The sequence below is a fragment of the Camarhynchus parvulus genome, chromosome 3, assembly GCF_901933205.1.
Source record: "Camarhynchus parvulus chromosome 3, STF_HiC, whole genome shotgun sequence".
Lineage (NCBI taxonomy): Eukaryota > Metazoa > Chordata > Aves > Passeriformes > Thraupidae > Camarhynchus > Camarhynchus parvulus.
Window position 1 is genome coordinate 98420236 of NC_044573.1, and position 14834 is coordinate 98435069.

The following is a 14834-nucleotide window of genomic DNA, read 5'->3' on the forward strand; positions in this document are numbered from 1 at the left end:
AGCTGCCCCAGAGAGGGCTCCTCTCTCCAAGAGGCCACAGGTCCTGCCAGGACCCTGTTCCAGTGCAGGCTTCCTGCCAGGTCACTGCCTGCTCTGGGCACCCACCTGCTGCACCACAGACCCCCATGCACTGCAGGGGCACAGCTGCCTCACCAGGGGCTTCCCCGTGGGCTGCCAGAGAATCCCTGCTTTGGCACCTGGAGCACCTTCTCTCCCAGCTTCTTCACTCACCTTGGTGCCTGCAGAGTTGTTCCTCCCACACATTCTCAGCCCCTCTTCTCTGGCTGCAATTGCTTCTGCACTGTAACTTTTCCTCTTGCTAAACTGTGCTATCCCAGGAGTTCTCCCACTGTCACTGCTGGGCTCATCCATGGCCTGCGGGGGTGTCAGTCTTGGAGCCAGCTGGAATTGGCTTTGTTGGACATGGGGGAAGCTTCTGGCAGCTTCTAACAGAAGACATCCTGGTGAGCCTCCTGATACCAAATCCTGGCCACAAAAAGCCACTACAGCACTACACTGTATTTCAAGTGTAATATGAAAAGCCTTTTGATGGTGTTCCCAGTACAAAGTGAAAAAAAAAAAGCAATAAAGAAATATTTAGTAAGAAATTAAAATATGAAAACCTTCTAATAGATTAGGTTCTACAAGTGCATATGACTATAAACTTATAAAATTCACTGATCATTAATTTAAATTTTCCTTGTTATAAAAATGTAGTTTAAAAGTAGGAAAACTAAATTCAGTGATTAGTGGAAGAGCAATTTGTCTAGCTGGGGACAACTGAGTGAAATATTAAGATTAGATATGGTGAATGTATTTTCAACAAAATAACCTCAACTGGATAGTAAATTTTTGGCGTTCGTATAACTGATGAGAAAGTATCTTTCTGTGAAGGGGTTCTTAGGGGTAGAGGTTAAATATTGGTGCATATAAAAGAGATAAATGCCTCAAGATGTAAAATAAAGTCCTTGAAAGCAGTGATGGAGTTTCAAATCCCCTAATATGGTCAGTGCAATATGTTCCACATTGATTATCTGATTACAGCACTATTGAATGTCATAGGAGGATTTTCTTTCACTCTCTTCTTGTGACTTGTTCCATGCTGTATAAGATATCCATTACTTCTTTGGATCAGATTACTGTAATCAATAGGTTTAAAAGTATCTTGCAGATAAAGATTTTGAACTAAAAAATATCATACCCCATTTAGAAATAGGAGATTCTCTTTCAGCGTTTTATTGAAAAATAGCAAACTGCTGAGTTTGGGGTTCTTTTTTTTTCTTTTTTACTTTTGATCAGAGTGGTGAGAGATTTTAATAACATTTTATTTCAATAAAGTAGATTTTTTTTTTCCTGAAAGTTCACATTTCCAGCTCCTAAGTTCCAAGAAAAGTTAACACAGTCTCAAAAAACAATAGCTATGAGAAAGCATTTCACTTATTATTAAATCTGGGTGTTCTGAAGTCTCTGACATTTTGTATCATATTGGAATGATACAATATCATTCCAATATTTTGTGTAATGTGAAATTGTGCTTCATCCATTACAAGACTACATACGTTCTCAAGGAAAATATAGGAAAGGTATCTTTATCTCTGAGGAGATTAGTATATTCTTAAATTTAAATAAAAGAACTACCTGTATAAAACTGTCAAAATGCCACCTTTCCAAGGAGAATTTCCACCATCTAGTTTCTAATGTTTGCTGATGTCAAATGGTATTTTTTGAATTCCAAAACTGCTAAAGAAATCCGCTTCACACTGATGGGCTGCTGAGAAGACTTCATCAATTAAATAAAACCTGTTAATTGCAGCTGAAACCTGAAACAGATGCCTCTGTGACAGTGTGGATTCTAAATTTTGCTAAGCCTGTCTAGACCTGTATTTAACTTGTATTCACGATCTGCAAAATCATTATGTTCTACAAATCCCAATGTATGTTTGAGATATAAAATGATTGACCAGAAAAAAAAACAGGTGGAGATGACTGTTGTAAAAGAGATGCTGTGATAAAGCTCATCCTGAAGCCTGATGGAATGATAATGCCTCCACTGACTGAAGGTGTGCATTATTACAGATATAACCAAAACAGTCCAGAAGTGGAGCTGTTGTGCAGCCAGCATCCTTGAAAGTTTCCAAGACCAAACTGGATAAAGCCCTGAGCAACCCAACCTGAGCAGAGTTTTGTCCCTGCTTCAAGAAGGGCTTGTAGTGGAAACCTGCTGAGGTCCCTTCCAGCCTGAATTATCCCATAACTTTTGGTGTCAACCCTGTTTGCACTTTGCAATGGCACTCTTTCCAATAAATATTACATGAAAACCAAATCCTAACAGACTTTTAGCTACAGCCTTTTACATTACTAAAATAAGCTAATTAACATTTTGAAATTCTTTCATAATCACAAATGAGAAATTTTTCTTATTTTAAATTTCCACGTCATCTAACTTATACTGTTATTCCTGAACTATTTCTGTTGTTGGGCACTTGATATTTTATTTAATATAACATACTCTATTGGTTAACATCATGTCTACATTACTCAGAATATCATTTTCATATTGGATAGATTTATTCATCACACTTCATAAATGTGTGTGTGTGTGTGTGTGTTTATGTGTGAGGCATTCACCCTTGACTCAATATAGAAGTGAAGTCAGCACTTTTAGGGTGACAGTCATCTGGATCTGGTTTCAATTGACTGCTTTTGTATGAGATGAATTATGCTCAAAAAAGTACTCATTTGTCTGATTAGGTTTAAGCATGCAAAAGATGACTGGCTCAGATATAGATGATCTTACTGTGAGGGCTGACATTTGATAAGATGCATCAGCTCTCCCAAATCCACAACTGGACATATATGAACCATTTCCAACAATCAACTTGCAGTCTAAGTACATCTGTTGCATTCAAAATAAAAAGACAATAAATTCTAGAGATAAATAATCAAATTAAATTAATAAAATTCCTGCTAATTATCAAATAATGTTCAAATATTTTTGTCCTGTAAAATAGCACAGTAAAAAAGTAACTTTACTATGAAATTAATGTAATGCTAAAAGTGTTTATTTCCTTTCCGTAAAGGGAGCTTAGGATTGCATAGGACATATGCGCTTCCCAGCTTCATGTTTTCCAACTATAAAAAACCTTGTATCCTGAAAAGCCCCTCTTGATACTTGATTATCATGCATTTTCAGTCATTATCAATTAACATTTTACAAAAATAATTATCTTCTATTATATTCATTAATGAAATCAATCACTTCTTTCATACAGGAAAATATGCCATTACATACCTATTTCACTTTTACGACCAAGACCAATACTTAATATAGGAACATCCAGGTCAACACTAGCAACTAAGAGAACATTTAAGCAGGCATCTCAAAAACTTAATTTCCGTTTGAAAGCCCCCATTAAAATGATTGATGAAATCTTTGATTAAACAATAAACATTTTCATGTAGGTGCCAAACTCAAAGTGACCAAGATGTTAGGTTGACAGATGCAGTAGATCATGTTCCAGACCTTTTTTTTTCTTTTCCCTTTTGACATGAGCTAGTTAACATTTCAATCACCCAGGAATTAGGAGCTTTGAGCACCATGGACCAGCATCAGCACTAACCATTGACCTTGCCAACACAGTAGCTAAATTTCTGAAGCTGTCTACAGAACTTCTCAGTCAGCTTTGCAGCAAATGTCAGTCTACATCTCCGCATTGAAAACAGACTGTAAGGAAAATGATTCATTGTTCTCAACATTATATCTGAGCTGGGAACTGCAGTAACTAAAATGGTATTTACTTTGCTTACTTAAATGATATAAATTAAACAGAAAACCACCAACAACAATTGTTCAACACTGGACCACAAGTCAAATCTTATTTCATATATACAAGATTTTTTTAAAGTCAGCTGGTCAGCAATCTGTAGTCTTTAGGTTTTGTAGTATCAAAGGAAACTTTGTCTGAGCCCTGCTGTGGAATGGTATTGTGGGTTTATTGTGGTCTGAGAGTTCTGCTGGTTAGGGTGTTGAATTTTAGCAGAATACTTCTCTGTTCAAGTTAGATCTATTTGAAGATTAAAATCTCAAATAAAAAAATGTCATGCAATCATATTGTTTCTTCTGATTCAGCGCACAATAGTCTCAGGTGTTATTCTGAGAATAAATATCAGGATGAGAGGCTCTGTGAGTGAAACTGTCTCCAAGCTCTCCCTGCAAAGAAGGGTCTCTGCTCAGTGCCCTTGATCATTTCATGATGCAAGGGTGGTCAGGCATGAGCCAGGTGTGGACAAGATGGGCCAAGTGGAGGCAGTAGCTTGGCTTGTCACCCACTGTGCTCATTGGCACCTCTGCAGCCCTGCGGAAGCAGGTATGGAAACTGCAGACGTGTCCAGGGATATGAGCTGTGCTTTAGCTCTGATAATACACCTAGCAAGCCATGGCTTGTCTCACATAGCAGATTTGTGGATACAAATGGAAACATAAATCTGTCCTGTTGGTCAGTTTATAAAAGTAACCTTTGTAATATGGGGGGAAAAACTTCTGGTAACAAGGCTGTAACTTTGACCATGATTACCTATATAGGTAAATATTGTGATATTTGCATTAGGTTATTGTGTGGGATTGAATTCCAGTAGAAGGTGAAAAGTCTAGCTTCTTCTCTTTTTGCAGAAATTACAGCCCAAAAAGACTACTACCCTTAAATGAGCAGAACCAAAATGTATGAAACAAGATGCAGCCCACAAGAGGGGATGCATTTCAGAAACATGCCTTCCTCCTACACAGGGATAAAATATTGGTATGGATGCAGGTGGTATTGCACTTCCTGCCACCACAGAGAAAGTTTATATCTCAGGGAATTTTCAAAGACAAAATAGCAAGAACATGTAAATAAAATATAAGCTCTTTGCCTTTGTATTGGATTTTTTTCCTTGATAGGTGCTGTCATTTTCTTCAACAAAATGACAGGCCATAAAACAAGGAATTTATGTTTTCCAGAGTTACATTTGTTCCTTCTTTTATGGTTGATATATAATTCTAAAAGGTAGAAACTGTTTTATTTGTTATTGATCTCAAAGAAGGGGTTCTTTTTGGAAGCAGAAATATTTGCAACAAAACAAATAAGGCCCCTGGAAGGGCCTTGCACCGACAGTCTTCTCTGAGCTTTTCTCATGCTCTGGAAAGAGGATACAGAGAAATTCAATACAGGTGAAACATCTATGTATTAAAGAATGTAAGAAATCTGACTTCTCTGAGCTCCTATGATCCTACAATGCATTTCTGGCAAGTGAGGACCATCAGCCTTTCCTCCAACTGCTAAAAGATTGGAGAAATCCCTCTCGGCTCTTGCCTCTCATCTTGGCTGCTGCCAGCATAGCAACACGAGCTCTTTGCTGGTGTGTGCTTGCCTGGCAGGCAGCAATGTTTGTGTGCTCCTCCAGGAGGAAATGCTTCTCTGCCTGTGTGCACAGTGCCCAGGGACTCCCAGAAACAGAAATCTGTTTCCCCCAGGAGGGGAAATGACCTGTTGGTTTCCAGGACTGACTGGAGGGTTTGCAAGAACAGCAGCAAAAGCTGACACATCCAAGCAGCCACAGAGGGTGGGGAGGTGTCTGAGCTCTTAGGCACGCAGTTTTCTTGCCACTTAATTCACATTTACACAACTATTCTCACAACTGGAAGGGGCAAAACTATGTTTTTAAATAAAACCCTGACCTTTGCAGACGTGATGACATTTGCCAAAGGGAACAAACATGCCTTTTTCTTAGCATTTTTCAAGCCTTGATTACAGTGTGTTTTATATAGTCCAAAGTTTCTAGGAGAGAGAGAAAAAGGAAAGAAAGGGAGGAAGCAAATATATTTTTAAATATACACACAAATTTGAACACAAATGCTGCATCTATATCTGTATTTAGAAATCAAAATTGGAGAGGGTTTCTGAAGTCATTAAGACAAATCCCCTCCAGTCACACACATTTTACTTTATGTTAGCACAGTAGCATCTTCCTTACTGATAAGCATGAGCCTATTCACATGCAGTAACTCTGTTGATCAGAGCTGTATATTAGACATTCTTCTCATCACATATCTATTGACTAATGCAGATGCACTGTGCCTATTATTTCCCTCCTACTTTCAGTGGGATGAAGGAAAAGTGAGTTATGTAAAGCTCCCAGTAATTAAATTTTCTTGAACTAGTGAGCTAGCACATCAAAAGATAGAATGACCACAAACTATAATGTGTTCCACTCCAAACTATTTTCTTTACATTTCTAATGCAAAACAAGGATCTTGGTAAATTAAAACAGGTTTGCTTGAATAAATTTAATTAGGTTCACACAGCATGCTATCTCATTTTCACAACTTTCATGTCTAACTCTGTCACTCTTTAATTTTCATTGTTAGGGTGTGGTTTTTTCTCCAAGTTTCCAGATTTTGGTGTTGTATTTACGAAGAATGGCCACTAGAGTGCTGCAAGTATCCATTGAAGCTGCAGTTGAGTACATTTACCCTCAGTATTTCAGTTTCAGAGATACTTTTAATATATATTTATCACATACACATTTTCTTTTAAAGTAGAGCTTGGTGGTAAGTAAATACCTAGAAAACTTTAAAATGTCTATGTATTTAAGCTAGCTCAGATCTGATATTTTTGTGTGTATGAAAAAGATGCATATGACTGCTTACCATGTAGTTTAAAATTCCATAATAGTTTAGAGGAATGACATTATGTACACCATTGTGATTTAAAGGGTTACCAAGTAACCACTATTAAGTGCTCATTTTCTTGTTTAAGCTGTCTGTAGCATTATTGATGCAACTACAATTGAGTGCCTCAGGTCTGTTGTCAGTTTCTGAATTGAAACTAACAGATGATACAGAAAAAATTTGTCTTTGGAACTTGTTTGACGGCTAATATGAAAATCATCATAGAAATCTCAGTCCTTACTCAAAGTTTTGGCCAAATCTGTTAAACAGAACAAGTCCAAGAAGGAGTCACAATTTTCTGGGCCAAAAGGGGTACACTTTCCTTCCCTGGGATAAGCGCTGAATCCAATAAAAGACAACCCACTGACCCCCAACATAACATGGAATCATGAAGCCATAGATTCATAGAATCATAGAATCATGGAACCATAGAATGTTGTGCATTGAAAGGGACTTCAAAGATCTTCTAGCTCCAACCCCCATGGCATGGGGAGGGACACCTTCCACTAGACTGGGTTGCTCAAAGCTGCATCCAACCTGGCCTGGAACACTTCCAGCAATGGGGCATCCACAACTCTGGGCAAAATGTTCCAGTTCCTCACCCCCTCTCTGTCTGTCTGTTCTAAACCAATTCTCTTTCAATTTAAGGCCATTCCCCCTTGTTCTATTACTAGAGACCCTTTTAAAGGGCCCCCGGCAGGTTTCTTCAGAGCTTCTTCAGGTACTGGAAGGGTCTATAAGGTGGAACTGTCTCTTCCCCCAGCTGTACAACCTCAGTTCCCCCAGCCAGTCTCCACAGCAGAGATGCTCTAGGCCTTGCATCCCCTTTGTGGCCACCTCTGGACCCACTCCTATGGCCCACATTCCTTTTATATTGAGCTCCCCAGAGCTGGATGCAGCACTGCATGTGGGGTCTCACCAGAGCAGAGCAGAGGGGCAGAATCCCCTCCCTGGCCCTGCTGCCCACGCTGCTTTTGGTGCAGCCCAGGAGACAACTGACCCTCAGGACTGGGAGTGCACATTGCTGGGTCTTGTCCAACCTCATCATCAACACCCCAAACCCTCCTCAGCAGAGCTACTCTCAGTCTGTTCTCCACCCAGCCTGTGTTGTACTTGGAGCTGTTTTGATCCACATGCAGAACCTCACTGGCCTCTTGGACATCACGAGGTTTTCATGGGCTCTTAGAACCCTGCTTGTTCTTCCCTGCCTGTGATTAGTCCCTTCACAGAGGCAGCTGTAGGAATAGTAGCCTGACTGGGAGAGATGATAGGAGCCCCTTTGCTATAGCCTATTAAGTGTTGAGGAGAAGCCAAGGGCCATCTCATGTTTCTGTGGTTTTAAGGTTGACCTTGGCCCTGTCTAGTACAGCAGAAGCTGTCTTGGTCAGACTCCTTCATAACCAGAAGCCAGAGGAAGGAACTGAAATTAAAAAACAAAATTTAAAAAGCAGGCAAAATCTGCTTGAGCTACTACACTTCTGACTGTCTAGCTTAACTTATTCTAAAAAAGATATAAAAACATCACTTTAAAGCTAGCCAAAGACAAAGCCAAAGTATAGTAACACTCAAAGGTTAAGAAGGGAAAGATTAAAGGTGTGAAGTCTTATCAGAAAGAAGCTGATACTGGGGTGAAGATGAAAACCGAGCACTTCCAGCTTGCTCTGAGGAGTATATCGGGACACAGCACAGAAAAGAGGAAGACTGGTGGGACAAATAGATTAACAAATGAAGTAGCAGTTAAAGAATTAGAAAAACTGGCATTGCAAAGCGCTGTTACAAGTGAAGGCTTAAAAAATCCTTGCAAGACCCTGAGAGATGAGGACAACTGAGGTCACTGTAACTATGACGACCAGCAAAATGGACAGAGGAAAAGAACAGGCAAAGAAAACTGAAACCAGGATGATTTGACACACACACATGCTCTTTCTGATCACTCAGGGGAAAAGGAGAGTGGAATGAAGGTGAAAAAGCACTTCAATGGTAAGCAGAGACAGGCAGGGTTTCTTTTGCCTTCTTCCTTTGGTTGGTATTAAATTCCTTTCCATTTCACACCTTCCAGCCTAAATTGCCAGTGTCAAATTCTGCTTAAAGATAATGAAGGATGTGTTTTCAAAGTGTTCAGTATTTAATACTCCTTTTAAATGTCACTGTGTTACAGGAATTTATAATATCGCTAAGTTTTTTATCAACCTTATTTTTTTTCTCCTTTTATACTTACGTGGTAAACTAAAAGAACAAGTATAGAAATGTCTGGAAATCCCCAAATGTCAGCTATTGCAAACACATGGATTAATAATGATTTACCTAATCACCAATGTGGAATTAAACCATGTAAACCTATGAGAACATTTTGTCTCAGGAGGTAATACCAGTGCATCAAATTCCTCTTTCACGCAGGTGCATGCCAGCTCATTGACTGATGTCATACTATTGATTTGTCCTTTCAGGAAATTTGTATTTTAAGTGATTTCATATTTTAATGCAGAATATAATCATCAGTGATTGTGGTGAATAAGGGAAAGTGAAATAAATAGAAATGCTCTATGTCCTAAGGAAGGACCAGAGGGAATCTATGACCCTGATAAAGAGAGGAAACTTTTTACAGCTGCGTGAACACCTGTGCAATGAAAGACATCTTGTCTGGGCAAAACATGCATGGTCTCTGGAAAGGCTGGAGCTTCAAAGGACCCAGCACCCTTGTTGATACTTTCTGAAACCACAATACACAGCTGCAGCTTCAAGTGCCAATCTGGTCTCTTGCAAGACAACCAGTGTTCAGATAAATCAATCAAACTTTTTCAGCGCTTGTGCTAAACTTCTGCTCAGAGGAAAGCAGTGTGTTTACCTTATTGTGCCATGTCTGCTGCTAGAAGTGGGGTTTACTTTGATCTCTACACTCTGTTTTTATAAGTAATGCAAGGTCCAGAATGGGAAGGGGTAGTAACACAAAAAAAAAAGGACTAAACAAGCAGAGGTCTTCTCACAGGTTATTTATTGTAGACTTTAAATTATTGCACCAATGAAATAGTTGTTTAAACTTCAAGAGATTTTTACTTCAGTGGCAAAAAGTGACAAGATCTTGTCTGTATGCATTTAAGACTCTATGTGTATCCCTTTGAATAACATAAACAATTCATCTGTTGCATTTAGAAAAATACCAGACGGGGTAGTCTGCTGAGAATAAAGGAAAAGGTTTTTTTTTTCCTTTTTATAGAGATTAGTTGAAAGTCCAAGCACTCTGTGGACTCCTCTCTTAATACCTAAAGTGGCTTAAATTGTCTGACATTTTACACACAGCTGAATTTCACTTCAGGTACACCAGGAGAGTGAGAAGGAAGAACCAGGGATCAGGAAAAGTGTGTTGAGAATTTCATGGTGATTTGCAAGCAAGTCTGCAGACAACACTTTAGGGCCAAAGCTGCATTTGTGAGCACTTGTATTGAGTTAGCATCTATATGTGGATAATTCTCAAAACTGGTTCTGTTCTTAACACCTCCCTGCATGCTGAGATTTTATTTTATATGCTTCTTAGCAATGCTCAGAGATGAGCACAGATAAAACAGATTTTTCCCTTTACCCCTACTTATGTCTTACCTTCTTTTCTGTTCTCAGCAGAGCTCCTGGGACTGTAATAGACGTATCATTATTACAAAGAAAATCTCCTTAGATATCCTGTTGTATATTGCATTGAACAATTCTGGAAGATTCAGTCACTAAGGAAAAACTTTAGATACTTCAAGCCTCTCTGATTTCCCAAAAGCCAAGTACTTTCATATCTATTCAGAACAGTGATGCAAAGACTATTGTTAGTCTTCATTTTGACCATATCACCTCTTACAGTGTATTGCTTCACTCAGTCTTTCAGTTTTATAATGTAAAACATAACAGGCTTTTTCATTTTCAGGGTCTTCCATGATCTCTCCTCTCCTATCTATCATTTCACATTCACCATGAAGATGTCAGCCCTGTCCCTGAGTCTTTCACCCATCTCATTTGTCAAACAATTTTTTTTCAAAAGATCTTCCTGTCTTCTTCCCCAGTGTTTAAAATGAACTCCCTGACAATACCTACAATAAAACTTTCCTGCTTTTTTTTAAAAGTCTCTTAAACTTCTCTTTTTGGAATAATAAATGAAGGATTTTCACTATACCTAGGTACATTACTACTATGTAAAGCTCTAAAGCTTCTTCTTTTCCTCTGATTTTATTTCTCTGTCTGTCTCTGTACATTATTTCTTACTTTCAATTTTTTAATGATCTGTGGTGCAAAGATCATTTCTGTTCAGTGCTTTCACCAGGCTTAGAACGATGCAGTCCTGAACGCGATGCTGAGCTGTGACTAGAAAAACAAAACAAAAAACCAAAACCTATGGTAGAAGAACTATCTTCGAAGAAAGAGTTTCTTATGTTTTCTAGGGAAAAAAAAAAAGAAGAGTCATTTTCTGAGACCCAAAATGCACAATAAATTAAAAGTTACAATTGTTTACACTCAGAGTGGGAAATGTATCTTCATGTAGCTGATTAATTTACTTCAGCTTTTCTGGGTGTATACACCTGCTGAATAGCTATTCCAGAATGGCCAGTACCTACTTCAGCAAAAAGCCTCCAAGAGACTTATATTTTTTAAGTTTCTATTACTAGATTTTAGAGTTGTGTGGTCAAGAAATTACATCAAAGGTCAAACAGTTCATTGCTACAATAACATTGTTTTTAGAAGGTCTGGGGAAATGAAGGCCCCCATAGCACAGTCAGTTAAATCTCTCCTTGTGACACACTAATCACAGACAGGCCTGTTGGTTCTGTTGACTGCAGAGGATAGGAAAGGCTTCAGTTCCCAGCATTTTCAGTTCCCAGTATTTTCTGGATCATAATGCATTATTTTTTCTGAAACATAGAAGTAAAATTTGGTCTATTTTCTTCCACAGACACCCTCACATAGCACAAAATTTGATTTTGTGACAAAAAATACATGAATATGCCATCAAATCACTAATCAGGAAATGCTAAACAAAAACTAAGGACCAGTAATGAAGGAAACACTAAATGGGAAGTCAGCAGTAGGAACTCAGTAGCCATTGAACATCTACAAGCATTACTGTGTGACAAAAAAAAGGTAATATTTATAAAATCCATTTTGTTCAAAAAGGATAAAAATAAGATTAAAGTACACTTATATTTCTAATACAATACAAAAAAAGAGAAGTAAAATCATATGGCTTTATAAATAAGAATTTCTTTCTCAATGTACAAATTATTTTACCATTACTCTATTCTTGCAACCAAATCTAAGAAAATGACTCATTTTTATATTCTATATTCTGTAACATTTTCTTAATTAGGATTCCATTTTAGCTCCGTGTCATTAAAAACAGAGCCATCTTTTACAGAAGAGATGTTTGATCCTGTAAACACTTTCTTCATGCATAGACCCACTGAATTCCGGCAAAATGTTCAGGCAGGACCAGACTAAAATAGAATATTTTTAATTGGTAGACAAACATAATAATAATAGAAAAGGCCTAATTCCAAGATAGATAAGCCACAAATGTTTTTTTGTGGTAACAGTAATTAATACAGAAATACAGTTGAAATAATCTTTGCAACATAACATAATTTTAGCAGCTTGTAGTCTTACAACTTTGTTAAAATCCTTTTTGCTAGTGCCTCATAACATTTTACAGTTCTATTTTCTTGTGAAGATTGGAAAAACAGTGGGGGGATTTATTTAAACAGTCATAATGTTGAAATCAAGTAAAATATGGGGTTTAATACACTAGTGTTACCTAGCCAATGAAATGTTTGCTGCCTCAGCCATGAATTTCTTCTCCAGGATTTACAGACATGATGAGAGTTTCTTTACTGAACAGCAATTAGTCCAGGTCCTCCTGATGTTCATCCTATCTGTCAACACCTGTGATGGTGTTCACAGGGGTCTTAGGATGAGGGAAGAGATGAAAATGTTGACTCTGTGTTTCAGAAGGCTTGATTTATTATTTTATGAAATATATTATATTAAAACTATACTAAAGAATAGAAGAAAGGATTTCATCAGAAGGCTAGCTAAGAATAGAAAAAGAGTGATAACAAAGGCTTGTGACTGACTGAGATAGTCTGGACAGTTGGACTGTGATTGGCCATTAACTAGAAACAACTATATGAGACCAATCACAGATCCACTTGTTACATTCTACAGCAGCAGATAATTATTGTTTACATTTTGTTCTTGAAGGCTCTCAGCTTCTCAAGAGAAAAAATCCTAAAGAAAGGATTTTTCAGAAAATATCATAGCTACAAACACCTGTCCAACCTGCAGTGAAGGAGTGACTTCATCAGGGCACACGTATAAACTCCTGCTGTCCTTAGTCTGGGTACCTTGAGTCCTGGTGTGGGCCTGGCCCTGTCACCACATGGGCACGTCCCACCAGGGAACTGCATCTAGAGCTGGTGGCTCCTCCAGCCCCACCACGTGCCAGGTCTGGCACAGGGCACACACGTGCTGCCCTCTCCATCTGCCGTGCACTTCTGGGCTGCACCTTCGCAGACAGCCAAGAGAAATGTGTGTGGCTGCTGGCCAAGCTGGCAAACAGCACTGGGATTGGCTCAGCTGCTTGGGGCATGGTCCTAATAATGCCCAGGATGTAGGTTTGATCCTTGCATGGGCTGCTCACTTAAGAGTTGGATTCAATGATCCTTATGGGTGGTTTCCAACTCACAATACTGTGTGGCCATAAGAAGCTGTGCTGAGCTGATATATGGTCGCTTTGAGCTAGGTCTTATGAGCTCTTAGACAAATATATCACACCCAAGATAGTTCAGCTACTTCAGATGGCATAAAATTAGCAGGATGGCTTCTGTGGCAGTGTTAGAAACAGAAAACTTTTAATAAAAGGCAAAATAACAAAGGTCTTTATAGAGGAATACCAAGCTAGGGCAAGAGGTTCTTGCTCCTGGTAAAACACCTCACAAAAGCAATTAGTTTCTTTGTTTTCTTCTTTTTCTAGTAAATTGCTTAGGCAGGACTTTTTGGCTTCTGTCCAATTGGCTATCCTTAAGTTTGAGGTGAAGTATTCAAGGTCTTATGAGGTGTCTTTTTACCTAATTGAGGAGAGAAACTTCTGGACTTTTTTCCTTTTTTAGGAGACAAAGGATAGTTTTGTCACTCTGTCAACAGGGGGCACATTCCATCACTGAGCCTTGGAAAGGCACTGTCACTTTTTACAGTGCAGATAGACTTAATTACTATTATTTCATGCTATTGCATCAGTATAATGGAGGACAGAATGCAAACTCCAAGTCACTGAATAGAATGAACACTGCTTAAAAAAAATTAGGGTAATAGAGCTTGAGTAAATATGATAGGTTCATAATTACATTTCAAACTAAAGATAACAGCTACAAAAAGCTATGAATTTGTTTACAGTTATAAACAGCAGTTTCAAACACCAGTTGGGCAAGTCTTCCTGGAAAACAGAAGAGCCAAGACTTAGTTCAGGATGGTGTTTAACCATATGCATAACATTTAATTTTAACCTCATGAATAAATGCTTTGTAGTTTTAGAATCTGTGAGAAAAAAATCAACAAAAATAGTTGAAATATTCTTCTTTGACTTTTTTCTTTTTTAATTTGGAAATAAGTTAATCAGCCCAGCATTATGGAATTGAGTATTTTTTACAAAGTCTGTCAAACTAAGCAAACAGAAACAAGGCTTGTCTCCTTCTGTAGAAGTGACTGCATTGCATGATTTATTTGAAGGTAACCACTGAGTCACCTTCCCAAAGAACTTGACTGTTCACAAATAAATTTTTTGTCTTTAATCATTATTCTCATCATCAGAGGGCTTCTCTAGTGTCACTTTTTCATTAGCTTGTTGGTAGATGTGGCTCTCCTCCCCTGAGCAAACCACTTCCAGCAAGAGCCAGGAGAACAGCTTGATGGCCCTGCTGCCTGCTGGGTGGGTCCAGCCCCAGGGATGCCCTGGGAACAAAGGACAGAAAGGTGCCAGAAGGCAGAGCAGCTGCTGACACCAGCAAGGCATCCCAAATCTTTTAAATTGTACTGAGAAGCAAACCCCACGGGGGAGAAGATCTGTGGGCTGTTCCTGAGCCCTCACCAGAGCAGGATGATTATG